The sequence below is a fragment of the Silene latifolia genome, chromosome 11, assembly GCF_048544455.1.
Source record: "Silene latifolia isolate original U9 population chromosome 11, ASM4854445v1, whole genome shotgun sequence".
Taxonomy (NCBI): domain Eukaryota; kingdom Viridiplantae; phylum Streptophyta; class Magnoliopsida; order Caryophyllales; family Caryophyllaceae; genus Silene; species Silene latifolia.
Genome location: NC_133536.1, coordinates 35,918,740 through 35,933,537, shown reverse-complemented (window position 1 = coordinate 35,933,537; position 14,798 = coordinate 35,918,740).

Genomic DNA, 14,798 nt, shown 5'->3' with positions numbered 1-14,798 from the left:
AAATTGAATGAATTGTTATAAATACAATCAGTTGTGATTTATAAATTGGTAAAAATTTTGGCATAAGTAATTATGAAATTACTAAGTCAATTTTTGTATGTGACGTATTTTTATTAATACGTTGATTTTTAATATGATAAAAATACATAAACAAATATATGTGACATGTGACATGTAACATATAGACAATTGACAAAAATAATATGGACACCATATTATGCAAAGGGCCGAAAATTAGAAGGTGTTTTAGCTAATTATAAGTTGTGTGTAATTAGTGGAAAACACAATGATTATAAAGCCACCTAGCCATGCAAGCCTATTGTTCCTTGTGAAGAACAATTTCTCCATGCATTGGCTCACCCTAAAGCCCCTCTTACACGGTTTTGGGAAGGGAAAAATGATCATTGTTTTCTCTTATAATTTTACCTAATAATACTCTAAAATGTTTTAGATTATTCATTCATTCAACTCATCCAAAAATATAAGTTCTAGAGAAATAAAATCCTCTCTTTATCTCTCATCAAAACCGAAAATACTTAAGTGTTTATAAATACTTTTGGTTCAAATTTTCTACTATAATTAATATTATACTAGTTTTGTAATATTAATTAAATTAAGAGGAGCCTTGGGTATAATACATAGGGAGAGATCTTGCTCTTAGATCTTTGTTCTTCCATTGGAATAGCTCAAGAACAAGAAGAGATAGGTGATCTCTCTTGTGCCCTAATAACCGAAATCCATTTTGTAAGGACATGATTTCTCCTCTATTTATTTTAATGTTTGCATGCATAAGATCCGTAATTAATTTTATGACAAATTATTTAGACATATAAGAGTATGTTATAATGTATATGAATCTACATTTCCTTCACTGGTATCTTGTCAAATTTTTCATTGAGTTTCTTGATCTCCTGAACTACTGCCATCATGATAGCCGCTGCAGATTCATCAGGTTTATCATCATTTTTCGGCTCTTCATCACCATCTACGTTAGTGATTTTAGGAGTATTTGGGCTCCCAAAACTGGAAAAATCAATGTTTTTGATGATTGATGAAAATGGGGTTCCTGGTTGGAATCTAGAGCCTGCCCCTTGGGTTTTTTCCAATTTTTGCGTCAGGGCTGACTCAGATTCTTTCAGTTGCAGGATCTCTGCTTCAGTTTGGGCCACTTTTTCTTTCAGGCTTTCCAACTCAGCGATTTTTTGGAGAGTTGCATTCAATTGTTCTTCAACGGTGGGTTGGGCCATTTTTGTAGGTTTTAAAGTTTTTGTAAGATAAGAAAAAAGGATTAAAGAGCTAGATGCCCCACGGTGGGCGCCAATTATTTTGTGTGGATTTTGCGCAAGGCGAAATCAGGTCAGGGTGATATCGTGCAGGGTTAACTAGCTCTAATTAGATTTCTGGTCAGGTTGACAGGGTACGATGTTAAGCTGTAAATAAGATAATAAAAATAACAAGACAAACAATTTTGTACGTGGAAAACCCTTGAATGGGAAAAAACCACGGGCACCAAGCCAGGAGAGGATTTCACTATATGATTTGAGAGAATATTCTTATGATAACAACAATGTTTGTATTTCTAAGTAATATGTATATATCTTCTTGCGTATGAATGATCTCTCTTCAGATCTCTCAAGTGTTCTTTATATAGCTTCCCATCTTGAACGGCTGCATGATCAAGCATTGAAGGCTGAATATTCTCCATAATTGCTGGTAATAATTGCTGAATATTTCCTTCTTAATTACCGTATTTACTGCATAATCTTCACACTTAATGCTGCGTATTTATTTCCATTAATATATGCGGATTTGGTCAAAGATTGTCCTGATATTTGGACCGTTGTCCTCTCCATGGCCTGGCGCCTATCTTCATGTGCCCTGAGAGCCTGACACCCTGAGAGCCTGGCAGTCAGGTTTAGATGAAATGTTGATCAGGGTGGTCTGCGGATTTCCAGGCCTAACAGCCTCGTCTTCTTTTTAGCTTCTTTTTTAGGCAACTTATGACTACCTTATTGCTTGATTCAGCCTGTCCATTAGCTTTTGGATATCCAGGGGTTGATGTTACCAGGTTGATATTCCATTCCTGGTAAAATGGTTGGGTCTTTTTCCCCACAAATTGGGTTCCATTATCGCATACTATTTCTGATGGGACTCCATATCTACAAATGATGTTTGTCCTGATGAAGGATATTACTTCTTTTTCAGTTACTTGCCTGAAAGAGTCAACCTCGATCCATTTGGAGAAGTAATCAGTCATAGCCAACATGAATACTTTTTGTCCTGGAGCTACGGGCAGTTTTCCCACAATATCCATGCCCCACTTTATGAATGGCCAGGGTGCAGAAATTGAGTGAAGGAGTTCAGATGGCTGATGTATAATTGGTGCATGAATTTGGCAGGCTTCGCATTTTGAAGAGTATTCTAGGCAGTTAGCCCTCAGTGTAGGCCAGTAGTAGCCTGTCCTGAGAACTTTGCTTGCCAGGCTCTTTCCTCCTTTGTGGTTGCCACAGTGTCCATCGTGTATTTCTTGAAGTACTAGTTTGGCTTTGTCAGGCTCCAAGCATCTCAGGTAGGGTCCAGCCTGCGATCCCTTGAATAAAGTGTTATTGATGATAGCATAAGTTGAAGCTCTAATTTTAAAAGCCCTTGCCTCATGTCTGCCCTGAGGCAGTATTCCTTGGAGAAACCAATCATAATAGGGTTTAGTCCAAGAGTTATTATTCTGATTTACAGGATTGACTTGTTTAGGCTTGCTGATGGCTGGCTCTAATAGATGAAAAATTGGTATTTTATCGAAAACTGTAGGGGTAAAATTTGAACCTAGGCTGGGCAAAGCATCAGCCTGGGTGTTCAGGTCTCTTGATATCTGATCTATATCAAATAGAGCAAATTTAGCTGTAAGGTTTTTTGCATATTCTAAATATGAAATCATTTTTGCATCCTTAGCCATATAAATTCCCTTTATTTGATTAACAATTAGAAGTGAATCAGTTTTTACCTTTAGGTTTTGAACACCGAGGTCTAGTCATACCTTTAAGCCTGCTATTAGAGCTTCATATTCTGCTTCATTTTTTGTAGCTTTGAATTCACAGCTTATAGCCTGCGCTATCATATCTCCCTGTGGTGATTTAAGCACTAATCCTAACCCTGTCCCCCTGGCGTTGGATGCTCCATCTATGAACAAGGTCCATTCTTGGTCTGAGGTTCTATTTTCTAGTTGGTTGACCTCTTTTTTCAGGTCAAGTTTCAGTTTAGAGCTAAAATCAGCCACAAAGTCTGCTAGGGCCTGCGATTTGATTGATGCCCTGGGTTCAAAAGAGATATCGTATGTGCTGATTTGCGCTGACCATTTGGCCATCCTGCCTGATAGTTCAGGCTTACGTAGGACAAATTTTATGGGTAAATTAGTCCTGACTATAATGGGGTGGCTTTCAAAATAAGGTCGCAATTTAGTACATGACATAATCAAAGCTAAAACATATTTCTCAAGTAGTCCATACCTCATCTCAGCATCCAGCAGGCTTTTACTTACGTAATAAACAGGGTGTTGTTGGCCATCCTGTTCTTTTACTAGGACTGCACTGACTGCTGTGTCAGTAACGGATAAGTATACTAACATGGGTTCTCCCTTTTCTAGTTTAGCTAGTAAGGGTGGAGATGATAGATAAGATTTCAAGTCTTGAAAGGCTGTCTTATGTTCATCCGTCCATTGAAACTGTTTATTCTTTCTGATGAGGTTGTAAAATGTTTTGCATCTCTCAAAGGATCTCGATATGAAACGGTTCAGGACAACTACCCGGTCTGTCAATTTTTGGATATCCTTGACAGATTTGGGTGACTGCAGTTCCAGGATAGCTTTTATCTGTTCAGGGCTGGCTTCTATGCCTCTCTTTGTGGCCATGTATCCAAGGAATTTGCCTGCCGAGACTCCAAAGTGGCATTTTGCAGGATTGAGCTTCATGTTGTATTTCTTCAATATTTTGAATTCTATTTCCAGATGCTTCACATGATCTTCTGCATTTTTAGATTTTACCACCATGTCGTCTATGTATACTTCCATAATATCACCTATTTGGTGTATAAACATCATGTTGACCAGGTGCTGGTACGTTGCCCCTGCATTCTTCAGGCCGAAAGGCATTGCAGTGTAACAGTATATGCCTCGGTCTGTAATGAATGCAGTACTCTCCTGGTCAGCAGGGTGCATCTTTATTTGATTGAATCCTTTGGAAGCGTCCATGAATGTCAGCATTTCATGGCCTCTTTGTGGCGTCTACCATGGCATCAATATGTGGTAAAGGAAATGGATCTTTGGGACAAGCTTTGTTCAGGTCAGTGTAGTCTACACAGACTCTCCACTTTCCATTCTTTTTCTGCACAACAACCACCTTAGCCAGCCATTCAGGGTACATTACTTCCCTGATCATTCTCATATCCAAGAGTTTCTCTACTTTCTCGTTAATTATGGTATTTCTTTCAGCTGCAAATTTTCGCCTTTTCTGTTGTACGGGCTTAAAAGATGGGTCAACATTGAGTTTATGTGTAATTATATCAGCGGTAATTCCAGTCATATCAAAATGTGACCAAGCAAAACAAGATGATTTATTTTTAAGGAACTTTACCAGTTCAGGCCTGACACTATCTGGGGCATCAGATCCTACTAAAACATACCTGTCAGGGTACTCAGGGTCCAGAATTACTTGACCTGTTTCCATTCTGGGAGGTGCTACATAAGTGCTTCTGACAGGGTACTATAATTGCTATGCAAGGGACTTACCTGCCTTGGAAGGCTTCAAAGCTGTTGTGTAGCATTCCTGGGCTGTCTTGTGATCCCCTTCGACTATGGCTATGCCCCATTCTGTTGGCATCTTGATACAATGGTGATAGATTGATGGTACGGCTTTGATATTATGAATCCAGGGTCTACCCAAGATCGCGTTGTAAGATGACAGGCAATCAAGGACTCCAAATTTCTCATAAGATGAGACTCCTTCAACGTAAGTTGGGAGGTGGATTTCTCCTAGAGTGCTCCTGGTTTCGCCACTGAATCCTACTAGGACACTGGATTTTTTGGTGATTTGGTCCTCGTTGATCTTCATGGCTTTCAGCACGTCAAGCATGATCAGGTTTACTGAGCTGCCTCCGTCTACCAAGATCCTTCTCACTGTGGCGGTTCCAATCTGCATAGAAATTACTAGGCCATCATGATGAACATCAGGAATACCTACCAGGTCACAATCATTAAAAGTGATTGTTGGGATATGGTCTGGTTTGCAGGGTGAGATAGTCCTTGGCGTCCTGGCTATCTTTTTTCTTTGAATCGGTCGGGCCATGGATATCGATCCACCGGATATGAATTTTACTTCGTATATTGGAGGTGGTGGAGGTAGGCTGCGATCCTGCTTGTGCTCCTGATCCTCTTTGCCCCGGTTCACATTCCTGCCTTTCGTCTTGATCAGGTCTTTTAGGTATCCGGATTTCAGCAGATAAGCCACTTCTTTCCTCAGGGTGAAACAGTCATCCGTCGTGTGTCTAATGTCCATGTGGAATTCGCACCATTTGGAATTGTCCCTTCTGGGGTTTGGATTTTCCGACTTCCTGGGCCATCTGACTGCTGATCCCATGTTGTCAAGTCTCTGGATTAATCCTGCAATATCAACACTGAAGTTATGTTCGGTAATAGGTGGATAAACTTTAACCTTACCTTGATACTCATGAGCCAGGTTAACTTCTGATTGATCTGGCCTGGAATATGGAATAGGCCTATAGTTGTTTCCTTTATCGCTCTTCCTACTGCTCCTTTCGTAATCCTTTGGTCCACTGGGTGATCCAAGTTTATAGCTTTTATCTTCTTCTAGCCTGATAAAGGCAAGAGTCTTGGCCTAGACGTCCTCGAAGGTATGGCAGGGATACTTAGTGAGCTCGTTGTACAAGTTACTATATGGTAGTAACCCCTGCCTGAATGCCTCCACTGCTTTTCCAACGTCACATCTGGGAATGGATACCTTCTCCTTGTTGAATCTTGCAAGGAATGTCCTGAGAGTTTCATCAGGCTTCTGTGTGATTCGGTAAAGGTCACTGGATCATTTCTCCAACTCCCTGCTACTCGCAAACTGCTGGTTGAAGCTGTTGATCAGGTTGGCGAAGGAATGGATGCTTCCGGTTGGTAGGTTGATGTACCATTGCAGAGCAGGCCCAGTCAGGGTCGTTCCAAATTCCTTACACATGCAAACTTATCTAAATTCACTGGGGATAGATGCAGCCAGCATTTTTTGTTTATAGAGAGCCACATGATTTTGCGGATCCGTGGTTCCATCATAGACCCTCATGGATGGGACCACAAACTTCTTTGGTAAATCTACTTTTGCTATTTCGTCTATGAAAGGCGAATCACCATAACTGTCAGGAGTAGCTTCTTCCATGCTGGCAGATACTCCAGGTATCTTATCAAATTTTTCATTGAGTTTCTTAATCTCCTGAACCACTGCCATCATAATGGCTGCTGCAGATTCATCAGGTTTTTTATTGTCATTCTTTGGTTCACCGTCATCATCAACGTTAATGAATTTAGAACCACTTGGGCTCCCAAAACTAGAGAAATCGATGTTTTTGATGATTGATGCAAATTAGGGATGTCAATGGATCGGGTTCGGGTCGGGTGAAGCTTCACCCGCATCCATCCATCACATTAAAAACCTCATCCAACCCATCCATCATCCGCGAAATTTATCATCCATCATCCATCCATCCATCATCCGCGGATGAAACGGGTGGATCGGGTGATAAATGGGTGATGATTTAATTATGTTTATAAGCCTAAAAAAGTATTGAATTTTATTTCACCAAAAAATATGTAAGGTAAATTAGTATTAGACCAAGTGCTTTAAAAATCTTGTAACTTAATGTTTGCTTGAACATAAAAAAAAAGTAAGTGGACTAGTATTGGCTAGCTTAAGTTTTATACAAATATGTATTTTTTTTCAAAAAAGGAAGAATATCAGGTGGCGGATGGATGACGGGTTGGATTTAACTTCATCCATCCATCATCCATTTATTTCATCCATCATCCATCCATCATCCATTTATTTCGGGTTTTCGTCCGTCCATTTAAATCGGGTTGATGGATATTTAGCGGGTGCGGGTGATATTGACATCCCTAATGCAAATGGGGTTCCTGGCTTGAATTTAGAGCCTGCTCCTTGGGTTTTCTCTAATTTTTATTTCAGAGCTGACTCAGATTCTCTCAGTTGCAGGATTTCTGCTTCAGTTTGGGCTACTTTTTCTTTCAAGCTTTCTAACTCAGTGATTTGCTGGAGAGCTGCATTCAATTGTTCCTCATTGGTAGGCTGGGCCATTTTTGTAGGATTTTTGAGTTTTTATAAGATGAGAAAAAAGGATTTAAAAAAGCCAGATGCCCCACGGTATGCGCCAATTGTTTTGTGTGGATTTTGCGCAAGGCGAAATCAGGTCAGGGTAGATTTAAGTAGGGTTAACTAGCTCTATATGGTCCATTAGTCAGGTCGTCAGGGTCAAATATAGGGCTATAAATATAATAAAAATAACAACAATAAAACAAAGAGTTTTGTACGTGAAAAACCCTTGAATGGGAAAAAACCACGGGCACCAAGCCAGGAGAGGATTTCACTATGTAACTGGGAGAGTAAAAGTATGATAATGACAATATTTGTAGTATTTCTCTAAATATTGTATGCGTAGAAGTATGCTTTGTCTTGCGATGATGATGATCTCCAAAATGTTTCCCAAATGTTCCTTATATAAGCTCTAGCTGAACGGCTGCCTGATGATAGAATTAATGCGGATTATTCTCCTTAATTGCCCGTAATAATTGGCAATATTATTCACTTAATTGCTGCATTTATTGCGAGATCTTCCCATTCAATGCTGCGTATATATTCCTTTTATAACGTGAGTTCCTGGTCTGATATCGTCCTGATATTTTGACCGTTGTCCTCTCCATGGCCTGGCGCCTATCTTCATGTGTCCTGATAGCCTGACGTCCTGACAGCCTGATAGTCAGGTTAAGATGAGATACTGATCAGGGAGGTCTGCGGATTTCCAGGCCTAACACAAATTTACAGTATTGCTTGTTTGACCATATGTATAACATAAAATGATAACGGTTCTTTGTTAAGCCGTTATCATATTACACATATCAACAACGGTTGAAAAGAATTCGTTTTAAAAAAATTGTTTAATTATCTGAGATATTCTAGTGTTTGTGATTTGACTAATGCATGCCCTGTAATTTTTACTTTTTCTGATTCAAAGTTGCAGTATTGATTGTTTGACCGTATGTATAACACAAAAAGATAACGGTTCTTTGTTAAGTTGTTATCATATTTCATATATCAACAACGGTTATTGTAAATCCGTTGTCATATTACACCAATAAACAACGGTTTTTCTTATAACAGTTGTAAATACACACTGTGAAAACTGAAAAGTTTGTTGTTTTACCAATGCATGCCCTATATTATTATTGTTTGTTTGACCATTATTCACCACATGCATGCATGTACAATTAATACAAGTTTGAATGTAACATATAGATGAAATTAATCCAAGTAATTATTGTTTTATTATATTATAAATAACATCACATTTCAACTAACCTTCCTACTTCACTTTTTAAATAATCTACATATACATACATATTATAATTAAAAGAATGTCGTCGTCTTCATCATCCGCAGTCGCACATCCTGAGCAATCGGTAACCCGCTATATCAACCCGATTACGTGCATAATTCACAATCTCCCAGTCATACGCGATGCTGCTGGGAAGCTAGCTTCTAGATCTCTTATCCCATTGAGGGACATCCTCATTGAGAATGGGTTTTCAAATGTTAAGGCAATCTACCCGGCTTAGAATTCTGGTCGGGGGTTTCTTGGATATGCTCTGATCGTGTTTCGAGGGGATGGTCTTGACAGTTTTCGCCAAGCAAAACAACTCGCTGCAAGGTATGCATCACGTGACCATCAAAGGGGCAAAAGTGACTATTATAGCGACCATCCTAGGGATCGTTATGTTCATGCTGGGCCTCACTTATGGATTGCCACCGCTTAGGACGCTCATTTGATGAGAAGAATCATTCCGTACAATTTTATTAATGTACTGAAATCATGGGAAGACGAAGAAGTGCCTCATTTTGATCCTCGTCTTGATGTCGATGTAGTACGCATGATTTATAATCATGTTTATGCTCAGTACCCACCTCCTAGTCAAACTCCTGTTAGGGTGTTTGATTAATGTACTAATTAGTTAGCTGTTTGTTTTTGTGTTTTTTTATTTTATTTTATTTTATTGTGTTTCCTTTTTTTTCCCTTGTTGTACTGTTTTTTTTTTACGCTATTGTATAATATGCTCATTTTAATATATTGTTCTACTCTTTATTACATGCAAATGCTTACAAATATAGATTTTAAATAACTTGCCAACAGACAATTGAATGAAACATTAACATATAATATAATGACTACGGTAGTGCATAAAAACCGTGTTAGTTCACAAACACCTCTAAAAATAAATGGAAATTGGAAGATATTAATAAGATAATTACAACGGTTCTTATAAGAACCGTGTTATTCGAAGCGGGGAAGTGACAGTGAAATATTGAAGGCAAAAGAAGAATGCAAGAAGTTAACCATAGATATCGTAGAACTCAAAAATAATGAGGCATGGCTTAAGTTAATTGTCAAATTTCTTCTTCTAATTGTTATTTACCTAGTTTATTATGTATGGTGGTAGTTTGTACTCTTTATATATGTGTAAACTTGTAATCCTTTAAATTAATGGAAATAAGCAAGATTTTCTAAGAAACATATTGTAATTAGCTGGCATATACCAAATGATGCTTTATTTCTTGGCGGTAAAATCAAGCACAATGAAATATAAAATAAAACGGTTATACCCAAACCGTTGTTAAGGACGTATACAGTTATAACGGTTCAGGCCGTTGTTATGTATATAAAAATGATGCTTTATTTCTTGGCGGGAAAAACAAACTACAAGAAAATATTACAGACAACGGTTATTTCTAACCCGTTGTAGATAGTACGAATCAATTACGGTTTCAAACAAAACCGTAGTCTGTTTAGAAACAAAATATAACGGTTTTTCGTATACCGTGTTTATTATTTTCCAATAAACAAGGTCTTGCAAGTGTTGTATTATTCACACATATATACTCTGAGCTTCCCCTCCCCCACATAATATTCTGAAACATTTAGCTTCCCCTCAACCACCAGCCTACCTCATTGTTGTCGCAGTCATCGTCATCGTCGCCATTGCCGCCGCCAGATCAATCTGGATTCTCCTCTTTAAAGAAGTAAAAAACCCTCCTCTCTAGAGCTTTATTTGTTATTATAGGTATGCATTGTTATTATTTGTTTATTAATTTCTACTTTAGATATGGTCCAAAAGCGCAAAAGAAACGATGGAAATGCGTCAGGCGACGACTCAGGTGATGAGAATAATTTGCAACACACTGCGGGTCGAATGCACCACAGGGTTTCCCTAGAAGCAATAAATTCAAAGATACATAATCTTTTACAATGGGATAAAGATACGGGGCTGCCATATGGTGAGTATGCCGGGTATTTTGCGAGTTGGATTGGTTGTTGTGTAAGACAGTATGTGCCTTTCAGTATGCCGCGTATCAGTGAACTGAGTAAAATACGGAACACCATGCTAATAAACAGAATAAAGGTATGTATATACAATAATAAATATTTTTGCTGAAATTAAGTTACTACTTGATATGTGTATTAGCCGAAACACTTGTACCAACTATGCTCATCATATATGCAGTTAGCTTACGTTGTCCCCGAAAAGTATGATAAATACCTAAAAACAAAGACAGGGGAAGCCCTCAGTTCTTGGAAGTTAAAGATTGCTGAGAAGCACTTGTTCAACAAGGAAACCAGGGAGATGATCAGACACCCACCAACAAAGAAGTATCCGTATGTCAGTCAAGACCATTGGGATAGCTATATCGCCTATACGCAGTCTGACAAGTTTAAGGTAACTTAATAATAATAATAATAATAATAATAATAATAATAATAATAATAATAATTAATAATAATAATAATAATAATAATAATAATAAGAGAGGAGAGAGGAGGGCGATTTAGGGCGTTTTAGGGCTCATCTGCGCACCTCACGTCACCACACCCACCGTCGGCCACCTCACGTCGCCGCCGTCAACACTCTTCAGCGCCGGCAACCTCACGTCGCCGTCGTTCCAAAACGTGGGTTGTGTTGTTCCTGTTTTTTGCGTTTTTCAGTTTAGGTTTGAGAGAGAGAGGTTTGTGGCGTTTTCGAGTGGCTGCTGCTGCCACCTTGACGGCGACCCTACTGCTGCTGCCGCCGTCCTCTGACTGGTGTGGGCACTGTTGTTTTAGGGTTCGTTTTCTTTTTGGTGTTGTTGCGTTGCTGTTTTTGGCTTTTTAGGGTTTTCTTTTTGTTTAGGGTTCCGTTTGTCGTTGTTGATCATCTGCTGGTTGCCGGCCACCTTCTCAAGTTGTGGTCGCCAACTATTAACGGTGATCGTCATCGGAGCAGGCCCCTTTGGTGTGAAGTTTTGGTTGTGCGTTTTTGCGGCTATTTATCATCACCAATACGACGACGGGTTTCTTTGGTGTCTGGCCTGGGTTTGCGTTGGCCGGTGGGTTTGCGTTTGCTGGTGGCCATCTTTTCAGGGTAGTGGGATCGTGCCGGTGGTTACTGCTGCTTCTGCCGGTGTGTTTCTGCCGGAGGTCGTTGCTGTTTTGTCGGTTTCGATTTTGCGGGTTTTTGTTGCTACTGTGCGGGGTTCTTCTTGCCGGTTTGCACCACCTGCAAGCATCTCCTGCTGCCGCCATTTGGTGACACTTCCACGGTCAGTTTTGCACCATCTTGTTGGGTTCTTTCTTTAGCTTTTCCTTTTTCCTTTTTACGCCGCCTTGTTACCGCTGCTTGTTCGTGCTAAGTTTCTGCTTGGTGCCGGAGTTGTGGTGGCCTTTTACTTCGGTCCTAGCCTGCTGGTGGTTCTGGCCGTGGTTTGTTTTGGTGGTTTTCTTCCTTCATGCCCGAACTTGTACGGTACCATTGTCCTTTTTCGAGTCTTCATGGGTGTCGGGATGGTTTCGGTAAGGGCCTTACAAAGGCAGCTTGGAAGAAACATTTGCAAGACCGGCATTGTCATGACGGGGCGTTGGACCTTACGCGGCAGACTCTTTCTGATAGTTTGACTGTCTATTCCAACGCCGAGAGTTCTTTGAGACGGATGGGGTTCTGGTTGTGTGGGGTGTGTTTTATGATCCATACTCTTGGTGCTAGATGTCGGCATAATCGGGGTGATATTGTGGAGCATCCGGAGTGTGTTGATGGCATTTACTCCTTCCATATTCATGGTATTCCGAGACCTTTGGCTCCTTCTACTTCGGTTTCTTCTGATGATAGTGTGGAACTCGTTCAGTGGTCTATATCTTCGTTGGATCGTTTGCTGTCTTTGGGCCTTCGCACGGTGAAATCTATTCCTCCTAAGTGCCGTCTTGGGTTTGCTCGGGCTTTGAAAGGGGCCTTGGATGCGGTGTTTGATGCCCCTAGTGATCTCTCCCGTTGGGTTCGTTTGCTTGCTTTACCTCTTTGTTTGCTCAGGACTTTCGCTCCTCGGAGTAATCATGAGTGTCGGTCTGCTATTCGGCGTCAGCATCAGGAGGAGAGTATTGCCAGGGCTATTCTTGCTTGGGGGACACCTGGGGGGGGTTTGCAGTTGTTACAGGAGTGCTTTGATGAGGGTCCTTCTTCTTTTTATGTGGATGAGGATCTCGATTTGAGTGACCTTACCCTCCGCCAATGCCGGCGGAAAATATCAGATGGCCATTATCTCTTCGCTGCATGTACGAGTGCTTTCTTCCTGGGGTCGCCCCTACTCCGATGCCACTCTCGTGGCCCTGCGTGAGAAGCATCCTGTCGCCCCGCCTCCTTCATTGCCTCCTCTGTCTGGGGATCATCATCCTCTGGTTGCCTCTTCCGTGGTGGTCTTGGATATGATTCGGAGCTTCCCTCGTGGTACTTCTTGTGGGAGGGATGGTTTTCGTGCTTGACACCTTATGGATTGTTTGAGTGGCGGCTTTGTGGCTATCTCCGATGATTTGATCACTTCTATTACTAGGGTGGTTAATCTTTTTCTTGAGGGTCGGTGCCCTCTTCCTCTGGGTGAATACATTGCCAGCGCCCCTCTCACACCACTCGTTAAACCGGGTGGTGGAGTTCGTCCTATTGCTGTCGGTACGGTCTGGAGACGGCTTGTCTCTAAGGTTGGTGCTTCTATGGTTGGCCCGTCCTTATCTTCTTATTTTGATGGGCTTCAGTTCGGGGTGGGTGTGTCCGGTGGAGGAGAGGCTATCTTGCATGCCTTGAACCGGCTCATTGAGGCTCGGGGGAACAGTGGGGCTTTCTATGTTCTTTGGTTGATTTCGAATGCAATCAACCTTGTTGACCGTTCGACCATGCTTCAGGAGGTCCGCCGTCGGTGCCCGGCTCTCTCCCGTTGGGTGGAGTTTTGTTATTCCAGCCCGACCCGCCTTTTTTATGGGGAGCACTGCTTATGGTCTTGTCAGGGTGTTCAGCAGGGTGATCCATTGGGGCCTTTGCTTTTCGCGTTGGTTTTGCATCCTTTGGTTTGCGGGATCAGGGACACTTTTGACCTCACTTTGCGGGCATGGTACTTAGATGATGGCACCATTGTGGGCGATACTTTGGAGGTGGGGAAGGTGTTGGACTTGATTAGGTTGGATGGCCCTCGTTTTGGTTTACACCTAAATGTCTCCAAGACGGAGGTCTTTTGGCCTGTTGAGGATCCACGGAGCCGGCTTCCGGGGGTTTTCCCCACTTCTATTTCTCGGCCATTGCGCGGTGTTACGATTTTGGGAGGACTGTCAAGACTTGTTCTGGTTTTAGCAGTGAGATTGTGGCGACGAGAGTAACCAAGACCATTGAGCTGATGGATTTGGTTGCGAGGATTGAGGACCCGCAGTGTGAGTTGCTTCTTCTTCGAGCTTGTACTGGTATATCTAAGCTCTACTTCTCTCTTCGCACTTGCTCCCCTAGTGTTTTTGGGTCTGTTCATCTTCCTTTTGATGCCGCTCTGCGTTCTAGCTTGGAGCGTATTGTCACCGCATCAGGGCCGGGTTTTGGGGATTGGCAGTGGCGCCTTGCTACATTCCCTTTTCATCTGGGTGGCCTTGGTGTTTATGCGGCCGGAGATGTTTTGTTCTATGCTTTTATTGCGTCCCGCTTGCAGTCTGCTGGTTTGCAGGCTAAGCTCCTCGGCCCTTCTCGTGTTGTAGCTGCTGGCCCTGCTTTTGATGATGCCGCACAGGTGTTTACTGCGACTACGGGTTCGATATTTTAGGTCACCCTAGTGAAATTGCGCCCCCAAACTTATGAAGAAATTGGCGAGATATTTATTTCACGACGGTTGCTCACGCCTCGTAGTCTGTTTTTTTCTTTGACACCTCGCCAGATCGCTCTATGGCAGTCTCAGCAGGGCTCTCACTCCTCTGATTGGTTACGTGCGGTTCCTATCTCAGGGTTGGGGCAGACTATGAATGGGAGGACTTACCGTAGTGTGCTGGGGTATCGCCTAGGTGTTCCGTTATTCTCGGTATCTAGGCCCTGTCCTGCTTGCTCTCGGGTTTTTTCTTTGGGATGTTTTTGGGGACCACGCTGTTTCTTGTACTGGTACTGTGGGCGTTAAACATCGGCATAACCTTGTCCGGGACACTCT